The 14265-nt window shown below is 54.8% G+C and overlaps 1 pseudogene; it reads left to right on the forward strand.

Annotated features, from left to right (window-relative positions):
* The first annotated feature begins 43 nt into the window (after positions 1–43).
* Positions 44–13405, forward strand: LOC112819161 (voltage-dependent N-type calcium channel subunit alpha-1B-like; annotated as a pseudogene).
* The last annotated feature ends 860 nt before the right edge of the window (positions 13406–14265 follow it).

Consider the following 14265-nt stretch of genomic DNA (forward strand, 5'->3'; position numbering starts at 1 on the left):
CTTCCCCTTCTCCTCTCCTCCTTCTGCCTTGTCTTCCTGGCAGGAGCCGGGACAGAGTTCCCGCCTGTCCCTGGCTGCAGCCACGGCTGGAGTCAGAGGGGCGGGGAGGATGCCGGGGAGGAGGAGCCTGCCAGCAGGATGCCGGAGTGTGAAGGGGGTTGTTACTGTAATGAGGGACACCGTGAGCATTCAGGGATTTGAGCCCTTTTTAGAAATGTGCAGAGGCCCCAGGCCTTGGCCCCTGCCCAATCCTTCACTATCCACAACGCCGTGCATCCTCCCCAGCCCAGTCTATGTCCACAGCCCCTCCTCCCTCCAGCCCCAGGGGCTCCACAATCTGTGAAATCATTACAAGCTGGACACGAGCCATCCCTATGGGGCCTGCTTCCGGGTCATGCAGCCCCACTGTGAGGAGAGATGAGGCCATGCATGAGTGGGGAGAGGGCAGAGTGGACTCTCCCTGGGGGCCATGGATCCCTGGTCAGTGCAGACCCTGTTGTGTGCTGGCCCCTAGGGCACCCTGATTCCAGCTGCTGGTCAGTCTCCAGGAGGGAGACCAGAGTGTGGCTCCTGCTAGCTCAGATGTGTCACACCGTCCTGTAGCTACAGCCTGTCCCACCAGCTGAACTCCCCTTCTTTATCGGGCAGCTAAACTTCAAGGTCCAGAACAGGCCACCATGAAGGTCAGGGGCCAGTGCATGGATGGTCAGGCAGGGAGGGCTCACTTTCCACTCAGGGAGACTCTGGCTGGTCTAGCAGTGGCTCCGGAGGGCTGGCTTTCCAGCTTCTCTGCTAACCAGCTCCGGGACTGGAGCCATTTACCTCCCCTCTCTTTTCCTCGCTCTCCTCCTCTGTGCAATGGGGTAATGCTGAATGATCATTCCCATGGCAGGAACATGTGTAGTGCTGACGATTTACGTAAGCTGGGCAGAGAGCCTGGAATGCAGAGTGCAGAGGGGCATGGTGAGTGGTGTGGGCAGTGAGCACTCCTTCCCCCAAACGCAATTCAGCTCTTCCACTGAGCTGCCAGGCCCCTGGCTGGAAGCCCAGTTGCAGTGGCCGACCACACTCCTGACACCAGGCCCCTGCGTGTGGCTCTTCCTCAGCACTGGGACACGGTGGGGACCCCGGGACATGGGGCCAGCTCCTCTCTCTGAGGGAAGGAGAACGAAGAAGTCTTTCCTTGGGGTCCCTCAAAGCCACATAAGAGGGGAGGAGGCTTCCCCCAAACAGTACAATGAAATTCTGCTTCTGTTAGAACCTGAGCATTGGGGTTTTGTTATTTCACTTGCTGGGCTGATGAGATACACTTGTTCTCCATGACTCCAACTCAGATGAAGAGCCCTTGCAGGTCCCAGGCATCCTGGACCTGGGGAGGTGAGAGAGGTCAGTCCCCCCCTGGTTCCTGAAGGAGACCTCTCCTCCCAAAGACAGGATGGTTTCGGGTCGTGATCCTGGGCTAGGGTTGGAGATAGCCTTTCACTGCTCCTGACTCTGGGGCTGATTGGGCCTTTTTTAGGCATAGCAACAACCACCGAAGGCAGGGGCTTCAGAAAGAACACACTCCTGGACCCGGTCCCGCCCCAGGTCGGTGGCTGCCTTCCCCAGCTCCAGAGGAAGAGGAATACCCTCTGCTTCTTTGGGCGTTGGTCCTCTGAGCCACGATCAAGCAGTGACAAGTTTCTAGTCCTCCTCTGGATGTGCACCAGGCCCGTCACTGTCCACACACGAAGACGGGCAACGTACTAAGTAAGTGCAGGAGGTGATCCTATTCAAATGGCCTGCGGGCCGGTGGAGCTTGCTGCTTTTGTGCCCTCCAGTGGGCCCCCTTTCCATGGATGGGAATCCTCCTGGGGTCTCCTCTCTGCCCTTGGAGCTCCATTCTTGTTGGTTTCAGGTCCAAGGGACTCCAACATGGCATTGTGCCCCATGTCCCCAGGGATGGTGGTAATGGTCCATGAGGATCGTCTGCGAGGGTCCTCCAGATTCCTGTTCCCCCAGGCACAAGTGTGGTGGCAACAAGCCGCAGAGCCATCCTCCAACTTCAGCATTGTGCCCCATGTCCTCAGGGGGATGGTGGTAATGGTCCGTTATGATTGTCTGGGAGGGTCCTTCAGGTTCCTGCTCCCCTAGGCACAGGTGCGGTAGCAAGAAGCCCCGGAGCCATCCCCCAATTTTAGCATTGTGCCCCATGTTCCCCAGGGATGGTTATTATGGTCCGTTGTGATGGTCTGGGCACGCCCTCCAGGTTCCTGCTCCCCTCAGGCACAGGTGTGGTGGCAAGAAGCCCCAGAGCAGTCCTCTAACTTCATCATTGTGCCCCATATCCTCAGGGATGGTGGTAAGGGGCCATCAGGATCATCTGGGAGGGTCCTCCAGGTTCCCGCTTCCCCAGGCACAGGTGCGGTGGGAAGAAGCCCCAGAGTCATCCCCCAAATTCAGTATTGTGCCCCCGAGGATGCTGGTCATGGGCTGTCAAGATGGTACAGGAGGATCGTCCAGGTGGGGGCCTGGAGGCTGGAGTTAACCAGATCCCACTGAAGTTGCATGAGGAACAGATGAGTTGAGGTGTTCATTTGGAAGAATAATTTCACTTTTCCAAAATGTGAAAGTCATTGGTCTACTTTAGAATGAAGATAATGACGACTTAAAAAACAAGTGTGTGTTTCCCCTTCTGCCAGAAATTGAAGCAGGTGTGCAGGCCATAGGTCAGAGGACCTACTTATCCCCACCTGACAGCACTTATCTGCTGTGGATCTAGGAGACTCAATGTTTTGAACATCAGCCTGTGAGTCAGTGATGCAGCTATTCACAGGATGTCAGTGTCCAGAGAAAGCAGCAGGTCTATTTGGCACAGTGTCATCTTCATGTCAGGACTGGAGGTCAAATTTCCCATGAACCCCAAAATTCCAGGGATTTTCTCTTTTCTCTAGTTGACCCAGGGTTAGGGTTAGATTTAGGGTACGTGTTAGGGCATGGGTTAGGGTTAGGGTATGGGTTAGGGTACGGGTTAGGGTTAGAGTACGGTTTAGGGTTCGGGTTACGGTTAGTGTACGGTTTAGGTTACGGGTTAGGTTTAGGGGTTAGGGTACGTGTTAGGGTATGGGTTTGATTTAGGGTATGGGTTAGGGTACGGGTTAGGGTACAGGTTAGGGTTAGGCTTAGAGTACGGGTTAGGGTACCTGTTAGGGTACGGGTACGGGTTAGTGTTTGGGTTACGGATAGGGTTAGGGGTTAGGGTTAGGGTACGCGTTAGTGTTAGGGTACGGGTTAGGGTACGGTTTTGGGTTAGGGTTCGGATTATGGGTAGGGTTAGGGTTTAGGGTTAGAGTATGGGTTAGGGTTAGCGTACGGGTTAGGGTACGGGTTAGGTTTAGGGTTAGGGACCTGTACACATGTTCCGTGCCTGCTATCACGGGAGGCTGGTGCATACTTGACCATGCAAGGATGAGCCAGGGGCTGGGCTTGGCATGGAACACAGCTCAGAGGGGCTTGAATCTGCTCTGGGGTCCAGACAAAGCCGCCCCTCTTCTGCCTCTGTCTCAACCCCCGTGGGAAGGTAGTAATGAACTGTTTCTGACCTTGTCCTCTTACAACACAGACTTCCAGGCTCTCCCATTAGGGTTAGGCTCAGGTTCCTGGGCCTCGTCTGTGCCCATGTGCTGGGCCATCCCCACAGTGCCTCCTGGCACCCCTGAGTCCTGGTCACACATCCCTGTGGAATCCCCTCCCCTCCAGGGTGGATGGCCTATGTGATGGCGCTCTCAGGAATAGAATGGCACAAAATGCCGGGATGTCATTTCCAAGCTGATGGAGTCTGTGACTTCTACTGGTTCCCTCTGTCCTGTGTTCATTCTCTGTCTCCTTCTCTGTCTCTGTGTCTGTGTCTCTCCCAGGAGCAGGATCTGTGTGTTCCATGGGTGATGTGAGAACTCTCAGAAGCCTCCCTTGTCCCCGTTTCCCTCTCCAGTCCTGGTGCTCCATTCCTACCTAAGGCCTCCTCACACTGACCAGAGCAGTGAATCTGGATCCTCTTCCAAATGCGGACCCTGAGGCTTCAACAAGGAGGGCCCTGACCTGGGTCTCCAGACTGGTGGCCCAGTGCTCTGCCATGTTCTGCTAGCCAGATCCTCAGCCCTCCAAGCCCCAATTCTGTCCTCTGCTGAGAAGGAGCTCGAGGGGGTAGAAAATATTTTCTCAAGACTGGGATCACAGGGGGGTCGGGGAATGGAGATCCAAGTCCAACGGACCCTTCTACAAGCCTGTGGGACCCTTGGGACCCTGCATCTCTGCAGCCCAAGTGACAGCAGAGTAAGCTGAGGCCTTTTGTGCTATAGCCCTCTGGACTTGGGGGTGGGTATCTCTTCCTACTCCCAAGTGCCCAGGGTGGTGGTCGACAGCGGAACCCTCACACTATCAAAAAAGGGAAAAATCTTCACATTTAGTGTCTTAGTCTGCTTGGGCTGCCAATAACAAAGAACCACAACTGAGTGGCTTAAACAAGGAAATTTATTTCTAACAGTCTAGAGGCTGAAAGTCCAAATCAAGGTGCCAGGAAGGTAAATTTCTTTCCTGGGCCTGTTCTCCTGGTTTGTAGGGTGGTCACCTTCTCACTGTGTTGCTCTCATGGTCTTTCCCTGAGGGCATACAGAGAGTGAATGAATTTTCTGGTGCCTCTTCTCATAAGGACACTAACTCTCTGGGTCAGGGTCCCAACCTTCTGACCTAATTTCACCTAATTGCCTCCTTCTTGGCCTTATACAGTCAAAATGAGTGTTCTAGCTTCAACATGTGAACGGGGGCAGCACACAATTCAGTCCATAGCACATACCTTTTACCTCCTACAAAAATTAACTTGAAGTTGATCATAGATATAAATGTAAAATGTAAAATTATAAAACTTCTAGAAGGAAACACAGGAGAGAGTTTTTGGCAATTTTGAGTTTGGCAAAGATTTTTGAAGACACCAAAAGCATGAGCCATAAAAGAAAAATTGAAAAATTGAATTTTATCAACATTAAAAACTTTTGCTCTTCAAAAAGACATTTAAGAAAATGAAAAGACAAAGCTAAGGCATTGGTGAAGATATTTTTGAAACATGTATCTGATATAGGATCAGTCTCCGGAATAGATAAATGTCTGTCACAACTCAGTAATTGGAAAATAAACAACCTAATAACAATGGGGAAAGGATTCGAATAGACATGTCACCAAAATATATATATGGTAGGCAAATAAACACCTATAAAGATGCTCAATATCATTAATCATTAGAGAAATCCAAAATGAAGTCTACGGCCATACCACCCTGAACGCGCCCGATCTTGTCTAATCTCAGAAGCTAAGCAGGTTCGGGCCTGGTTAGTACTTGGATGGGAGAAATCCAAAATGAAGCCATAGTAAGATAACACTACATGGTTATTAATACGACTAAAATACTTCTTTCAATGACAATATTAAGTCCTGGTGAGAATGCATAATATGGAATTCTTGTGATCCTAGTTTGGCAGTTCCTTACCGTACAGCCCAGCCAGCCCACTCCCAAGTGGGAAGAAAGAAAACATACATCTGCACAAAAACATATATGCAAGTGTTCACAGCTTTATTTCATAATCTCCTCAAAATGTAAGCAACTCAAATGTTCACAACTGGTGAATGGATAAACAAATTGTGGTCTATCCATACCATAAGGTAGTACTCCGCAGTCAAAAGAAACAGGCTACTTATACACTCAACAACATGGACTGAATCACAAAGGCACCACGCTGAGTGGAGAAGTCCTACTCAAAAGCCAATACACCTCATGACGTTGTTTGTGTGGCATTCTGGAGAAGGCAAAACAGACCGAGACAGAAAACACACTAGGGATGGGACGGGGTGAGAGGAGGCCAAGAGGTCAGCTACAAAGGGAGCACAGAGGGACTTTGGCTGTGGGGCTATATACCATGTCTCTATTGTGGGGGTGGATGTGCGGCTTTTTGCATTTACCAAAGTTCATAGAATGGGATAACTGAAAAGGGTGGATTTCACTGTATGTACATTATACCATAGTAAACCTGATGCAAAAAAAGTTCAATCAGAGTATTTTATCCCTCTGCTTATCACACTCTGCTGCTTCCTATCTCAACATCTGCTCCCTGCAACCTCTCACCCCCACCCCCTGCTCAGTGAGCCTTGCCTTGCTGGCTGGTTGTGTGACACACCAAGGCCTTTCACCCCCTGGTCCTTTTCTGCCTTCGGGGTCTTACACACACACCACCTTCTCATGAGACCTTTCCTGACTACCCTGTCCAAAATTTCAGCCCTCCTAATATTTCTCATGCCTCCCTACTTAAGCTTTTTCTGCACCCAACACACTAGGTTTTGAACTTACTGTCAATTTATTGTTGAGTCAAGCCACATGGTGCCACAAAGGCTGCTCCTTTGCTTTTGTTCCATCACCTAGAATAGTCCCTGGCACGGGAGGGTGCTCACTTGATAGTTTTGAATGGCTGGATGAACAGCTGGACCGCCACCATATCCCTTCTCCACTCCCAGGGCCCACACACACAGGCCTCTGTCTCTGCACGTGCCATTCAGGGACGCTCTGACAGCCGCCGTGGCCGTGCTTCTCCCCGCTCTGTCGTTCTCCTGGCACTGTCCTTGCCCCATTTCCCCTCACACCACACCTCTCCCTGCCGGCTCCCCCAGGGGGCCCGTGAGACAGCTCCTAACATCTCTCTTCCCCTCCACACCCTTGTTCTGCCCCAGCCGGCACCAAGCAGCATCAGTGTGATGCAGAGTTGAGGAAGGAGATTTCCTCTATGTGGGCCAATCTGTCCCAGAAGACCCGGGATTTACTGGTGCCACCCCATAAACGTAAGTGAGGGCAAGAAATTCTCCTTGTTCAACCCCCTTTTGTGTCCCACCCAGAGGCAGAGCCAGGAGGCCTGGGCCAGGGTGACCTCGTTATAGTCTAGACTTAATTTCCACCTGCAGGGAGAACGGTGTTACCAGTGGGTGCATAGGGACTGTGGGAAGGGATTCCCTGGGTTTTACTCTGATGACCACAGTCACCCACGTTCCTGGTGGGGGTGTATACTTAAAAAATTCCGGAGAACAGCAGGGAGACCCCTACAGTTAGAGATGAGGTGCTTAAAGATTAAACCCCACATCCACTTCATTGGGAGGAGATAGAGCGCCCTGTGGAGAGTCAGTACAGCTCCAGAGGACACGCACACAGTGTCCAAAGATGCAACTTCAGCCAAGCCCTGTACCCTTCCCTGAGCATGTCCAGGAGTCCTTGTGGTGGAGGCTGTTCCCTTGCCCCCCACCTCCCCTTCCTCCTCCACACTCCACCCTCTGTTTTCTCTCCCTCCAGCCAATGAGATGACCGTAGGAAAGGTGTATGCAGCTCTGATGATACTTCTACAAACAGAACAAGACCCCCAGAGAACAGATTCAACAGGCCACGGGAGGCCTGTCCCAGGTACCGAGTTCCAGGATTTCCAAGAAGTAAAGCCCAGACTCTGGCACCCATCAGTTTTTTTGACGGCAGAGGAAACCCACATCTTTCATGGGATTGCACAGCGGGAAAAGGAAGATGAGAGATTCTTACTGTAGCCTCACTCTCCGGCCCCAAAGTCAGAAACCCCATACAGACTGTATGCTTTCCAACGGCTGGTCTCTTGCTGGTAGTGGTGGCCCCCTGACGTGGAGACCTAGTGTTCAGGAGCAGTAGACAAGGGGCTGAGGACATGTTCCCTGGAGATACCACTGTTTTAAGTGGTAGAAGAAAGAAGTTTGAAGAATATTTGTGGAGGTTGTTTGGGGAGGTTCGAGGAGAAACTGATTACCGTGCACATTGGCAGGGACCAGAGAGAATCAAACTGAAGAGTCCAGGGTCACGATTTCTTCAACTCATGACTCTGACTGGGCTGGTTTGGGGCCCCATCTTCCTGACGTCATCCTTCAAAGATAACAACTTTCCCACGCAGCCAAACCATCAGTGACCATATGTATACTCTGTCTAGAAAGTTGCCTGGTGTTCGGAGCTTACAGGGACATTCACCCATCGTAGGATGGGAAGTATCTGATGCCCACACCACATCCCCCATTCCCCTGTCTGTTGCAGACATCCATCAGTGCCCCCCGCCACCCCCTGAGCCCTGAAATGTCCTTAGAATTCTGCTCAGTCCGGGGCTCATGCAGCCTCTACCCATCAATCCAAGTTGATGATGAGATGAAATCTTTTTACCATTTGTAATTGGATGAAGTCCCCAGATTTTGTAGGTAGGGAAACTAAAGCTCCAAGAAGTGAAATGACATTCCTGATGTCACTCACAGGCCAGGTTAGGAGTAAGCCCCCGCCTACCTCCTGTGTAGGGCTGGGGCAGGGCAGAAGGAGCACCAACCCATGCTGTGGGGTCAGGCCAGCTTTCTGGCACACATGTCTCTGCCCTTAGAGATCTTCCTCTTCCCTGCGTCCCTTCTACAGATTGGCCCTGTGTTCCTGTTCCACCCTCTGAAGGCAACGCTGGAGCAGACACAGCCGGCTGTGATCCGAGGAGCCGGGTTTTCCTTAAGCAGAAGAGCTCTGCATCCCTCAGCAATGGCGGAGCCGTGTGAGTACCTGGCCAGGGTGCGAGGTGCACGGAGGAGGCAGGACTTCTGGTTTCTCCCCCTCCCAGAGGGGCTCCCTGTAGGCTGTGCTGCAGGACATGGCGCCCTCAGGTCCCATCACCACTTTGGGAGACTGGCCTCTCTGTTCCACCCCGTGCCCACCTCTCCACAAAAGGTTCCCCACGGATGCTGCCTGAAAGCTAGTCCAGGCGGGCTGCTGGAGCGGTCCATGGTGGACTCCAGAGCTAATTCCTGAAACGTTACACGGGTGTCTCTGATGGCAGTGAGGTCAGTGGATTTAGACAGTAGGAGGTTCCCACTCTCACCTCCCATTATGCATGCCCATTTCCCTTTCCGGTGAGGGGCCTCTGCCTCCGCTTCCTCACTGCCCGTTGAGAAATGATTTGTTTCGACCCCATTCTGTTGACGGCCTGTGTGTGTCTACTCTTCCTAACTCCTCTAAGATATTTTTCCTCAGATCTCCACTCCAGTAGTGATTTCTGAAGCAACTGTATTTTGTAGACAATTTGGTAACATCCTTGTTACCTAACCCCTAACTCTTGCCACAATAATTCTTAGTAATGAACCACCCAAAACCAAGTGTTGCGAACTAACAGTCACCTACCTGTCTTGCACCGTGTGTCACTGAGGGGTGGTAGCAGGCAGGCTCCTCTCAGCCACCCCCCTCAGGGCCAGCAGGGCCCCAGGTCTGCTAACACCCTATTGGCTAAAGGAAATCATTGGCTGAGCCCAAAGAGGGGGGCCTGAGATCTGCCTCATCCAGCAAGGGCTAAGGTGTGGGGCCTGGTACCAGGCTGGGCACAGCATGCATGTTTAGAGCTCCTGATTTCCTCCTCATTTGTACATGATTGGACGTTCTTTTCTGAAGCCTGGTTGTGGGTCTTGGACGGTTAATCAGGTAGGTTTTCCTGAGTACTACACTGACCCTAACGTAGTGGTCAAGGCCTGCTGTGCCACAGTGTAGACAGGATGTCCGCACTCTGCGTCATGCCTGCTGTGCACATGTGGCCTCCCACTACTCCTGGGAGGCCCTGTCTAGGGCCAAAGAACCTGCCAGGTGTCCCTAGACCAGGAAGCGGTGGGCCCAGACCTCCCTCGGACTCATGTCCGGGCGCAATCTCTGCCCATCTACTCTGAGCCCTGGCACTGGGTCGGCATCCCTTGCTGTGTGGCCACTTGAGAGCCTGTACTTGAAGGGCCTCACGCTTCTGGGCCGCTTCTAACCCAGAGTAGAAGGGGTCAGTATAGGTTCCTGGCAGGTTGGAGCCAGGTCCTTGGTGGGCATTCCATGGCCCACAGACCTCTGAGGCAACAGCACAATCCTCTCTTCTCTACAGACAAACCCAGGAGAGTGGCATCAAGGAGTCTGTTTCTTGGGGTACTCAGAGGACCCAGGAGGTACCCTATGAGGCAAGGACACCCCTGGAGCGTGGCCATTCTACAAAGATCCCAGTGGTGCAGCCAGGTAAACCGGTGAGGGCTCCCAGGGCTGGGGAGTCAGGCTGGGGATGGGGGATGAGATAAGGTTTGGGGTGAGACAGGGATGGTGGGAGATGGCAGGAATGTGGCGGGGAGCCCAGGATGGGGGAGAAGGTGAGAGTGGGGTGGGGGCTGGTGTGACTGTGGGCTGCTATATGCCCAGGCTGTGGATGTCCAGATGCAGAGCATGGCCCTGAGAGGTCCTGACGGGGAGCCCCAACCCGGACTGGAGAGCCAGGGACGAGCGGCCTGCATGCCTCGCCCGGCTGCAGAGACTCAGGTGGGTGGTCTGGAAGGGTCAGGGTCATGGGAGGGGGGGTGGGGGATGAGGAGACCTGGCTTGGGTAGGGCTTGTGTCCTGTGTGAAGGCTCCCTACCTGCACTGCGACCACGAAACTGTCAGCCCTGTTGCGAACTCCCAGGATGATGGTCTCAAGAGGTGCAGCCAGAGTCCTCGGAGGCCTGCCAAGAATCCCCACCACCCACCTGTGCTCAGCCTCCTGCTGTGGCCCTGGGGCTTCCATCTCCCAGCCCAGTGTCCCTGACCCAGGCTTTCCCTCTCTCTAGGACATCCTTCTCCCACGCCAGCCTGCATTGTACCCCCCGGCCCCGCTGCCATGCACACGGTGCCTCAGAGCTTGGTCCTCCCTTTTCCCCATCGATACTCTAGGGATGACTTAACCTATGCTTTTTTTTTTTTTAAAGATTTTATTTATTTGAGAGAGAGAATGAGAGAGAAAGACCACATGAGATGGGGGAGGATCAGAGGAAGAAGCAGACTCCCTGCTGAGCAGGGAGCCCGATGCGGGACTTGATCCTGGAACTCCAGGGTCATGACCTGAGCTGAAGGCAGTCGCTTAAATGACTGTGCCACCCAGGCGCCCGACCTGCCCTGTTCTTTCCCTGGACTCTGGAGGCGGCACAACCTCCATCCCCTGCTCCTTCGGGGATGCTTTGAGTACCGAGCAGGAAGCTCCAGGGCAAGGGGGCTGTGGGCCCATTCACAAGTACTCAGAGAGGGGCCTGCAGACCTGAGGCTGTGTCAGGGGGCCCTGCTTTCACGTCCTGGGATGGTGAGGGGCTTTAGAGGGGCATGTCCTCCAGCCGGGGACCTTCAGTGTTTGCCTGGGGCTGACCCTGTCCCTGCCTCCTTTTGTGGTTCCTGGTTCTGCATATTCCAAATGACTTCATTCTCTAAACTTGTCTCTGCCTCCCATTGGTAGTGGCCCCCGCCCTCTTCCCCTTCCTGAGCCTGGCCCGCTGGGCGGCCAGCTTGAGGACGCCGAGTGGAGGCTGTGGGTCAGCTCCCCTTGGAGGGCCCCTTTCCGCAGGTCCCGATTTCAGCCCAGGGCAGGAGCCCCATGGCCCTGGCCCAGCAGAGCCATCACACGCAGCCACCCCTGAGGGTTCTCCCAGCCAGGCCCACAGCCTCCCTCTTCTTGGCATCCTCCCTGTCCCCGAGGGACACTGAGGCCAACAGCTCTCTGGGCCCCGCTGGCAGAGACGGACAGCACTTTGTGCAGCGTGCTCTGGGAGAAAGGGTGGGCCTGGGTGGGGAAGAGATGTCTGGGGAGAGGGAGGGGCTTGGTGGTTCCTGAACCCCAGGCCTTCAGTGCCTCCCTGGAGCCTGCCCGAGGCCCCTCTCTCAGACTGTGTGCCAACCCACATCCCACCCGCAGCCGGGCCCCAACGCCAGCCCCATGAAGCGCTCCATCTCCACACTGGAGCCCCAGCGTCCCCACATGGCTCATCTCTGCATCGCTGCCCTGGACCGTGCCCCAGCCAGCCAGGCTGCGCCCCATCACCACCACTGCTGCCATCGCCGCAGGGACAGGAAGCAGAAGTCCTTGGAGAAGTGACCCAGCCTGTCCGCAGACACAAATGGTGGTGCATGCGGGGGTCCCTTCTATGGCCAGGGCCTGAGGCATTCTTTTCTGTGCCTCTACCATCCAAACGGCCCTGAGTAGGGGCTGTGAGTCCCAGTTCTGGGGACCAGGCAGGATCACTCACGCACCTCAGCTCTCCCCCTGGGTCCCCCTGATAGCCCTGGAGACCGGGTCTGGGCTGGGGGACTGTCTCCCCACCTGGCTTGCTGTGCTGACTTCCCCTCTTCCTGGCCAGCACCCAGCAGTCCTGCAGGGGCAGGCCCACCCCTGGGAGAGGGATCCACAGGCTGCCGGATGGAGCGCAGAAAGGAGCAGGGCCGGTCCCAAGAGCGGAGGCAGCCCTCTTCCTCTTCCTCGTAGAAGCAGCGTTTCTACTCCTGTGACCGCTTTGGAGCCCGGGAGCCCTTGCAGCCCAAACCCTCCCTCAGCAGCCACCCCACGTCACCAACAGCTGGGCAGGAGCCAGGACCCCCAGGACTGGTAAGACAGGACCCCCCTCACTGCCCCTCCTTACGAGCCCCCCCTCCACCATGCTCCGAATCCTCCTTCATATCCTGGTTCCCAGGCCCGAGTCTGCTCTCCCACCCTCCTTGCTAAATTCCTCCCGCACCAGCCCGATCCTCCCCTCCCAACTGCCTTGGACTGGCCTCTGGTCTCCCTTCTCCCTGAGCTGTGCCTGTCCCTTTGTTCCCCACTGTTCCCCAACCATCTCCCCAGGCCTACTGGCACCAGCGGCTTTCCCCCCTCTACCACATACCCTATGGGTCCCCTCCCAGGGTGCCTACCTCTCTCCATGCCTCACCCCCCACCTCCATGGTTGTCACCTGCATTGGCCTCTGGTCTGGGAATTTGTTTTTTTTTTTTTTCTCTGTTCTATTTTCTGGTAGGGTGGTGGTTCAGTGAATGGGAGCCCCTTGTTGTCAAAATCCGGTACTAGCACCCCTGGCCATGGTGGGCGGAGGCAGCTCCCCCAGACTTCGCTGACCCCCCATCCCAGTGTCACCTACAAGACGGCCAACTCTTCGCCTGTCCACTTTGCTGGGGCACAGACCAGCCTCCCCACATTTTCCCCAGCCCGGCTTAGCCGTGGCCTTTCTGAACACAACACTCTGCTCCAGAAAGAACCCCTCAGCCAGCCCCTGGCCACCAGCTCTAGGATCGGCTCTGACCCTTACTTGGGGCAGCGTCTGGACAGTGAGGACACTGCCCGCACCCAGCCCGAGGACACGCTTACCTTCGAGGAGGCTGTGGCCACCAACTCAGGCCGCTCCTCCCAGACATCCTATGTGTCCTCCCTGACCTCCCAGTCGCACCCCCTCCGCCGCGTACCCAACGGCTACCTCTGCACTCTGGGGCTCAGCTCGGGCGGCTGTGTTCGGCATAGCTACCACCACCCCGACAAAGACCACTGGTGCTAGCCGCACCTCCACCGCGCGCCTACTCAGCGGGCGCGTTCCAGCCGATGAGTTTTATCATCCACGCTGGGCTCCCAGGGATACGCAGGGGCAGCAGGCCCTGGGAGGGGGGCCCCGCCTTTGGGGCCAGCTGGGGGAGGCCCCGCGGCTTCCCTCCACCCCCCGCCCCCACCTTCTCTTTCACGCTGGACCAATTCCTAAAGCCCTTTCGGAGAGGGACGTGGCTCGCTCTGTCCCCTTGTATGCTGCCTGCCTCGGTCTTGTACCACAGACCTTACACGGGAAGTCGCTGCATGTGCTGAGTGGGACCCTGTCAGTCTGAATCCTGTGTGATGGCTCCCAGCATCTGGGGGCTGTGTCCAGGTCACTTTTAGGAGGTCTGGATCTGGTAGAGACCATCCTTTATCCACGTGTTTGGTACGGAGCCCGGCCTGTTTACACGCCTGGCCAGATAAGAAAGAGTTGATGGTCAACAGCAGTAGCCTCGGGAGCCCAGCCTGTGGCTCCATGCATTCTTGTCGGCGCCCACAAACACAAACACATCCGGCGTGGCTCTTTGTACCTGAAACAGCAGGTGGACACCAGAAATACACTCACACATTCTCTGTCCACTCCCAGATGCTGTCAACCTTGACAGGGACCCGATCTGGAAAAGATTCTTGCTGTTGGTTTTGGTTTTTAATCGAAACACCCTTCCCTCTTTTGTCAATTCCATATTCTTGATCTAGAAAGAAGAGAAAAACAGAAAAATGGGGAAGGAAATAGTAACATAACTTAAAAAAAAAATCCAAACTGTAGGAAGCTCTCAGCTCTTTGGTGTGTGTGTGTGTGTGTGTGTGTGTGTGTGTGTGTGTGTGTGTGTG

Source organism: Callorhinus ursinus, unplaced genomic scaffold (assembly GCF_003265705.2).
Source record: "Callorhinus ursinus isolate GAN/ISIS: 27379988/994484 unplaced genomic scaffold, GSC_fseal_2.0 scaffold1000, whole genome shotgun sequence".
NCBI lineage: Eukaryota > Metazoa > Chordata > Mammalia > Carnivora > Otariidae > Callorhinus > Callorhinus ursinus.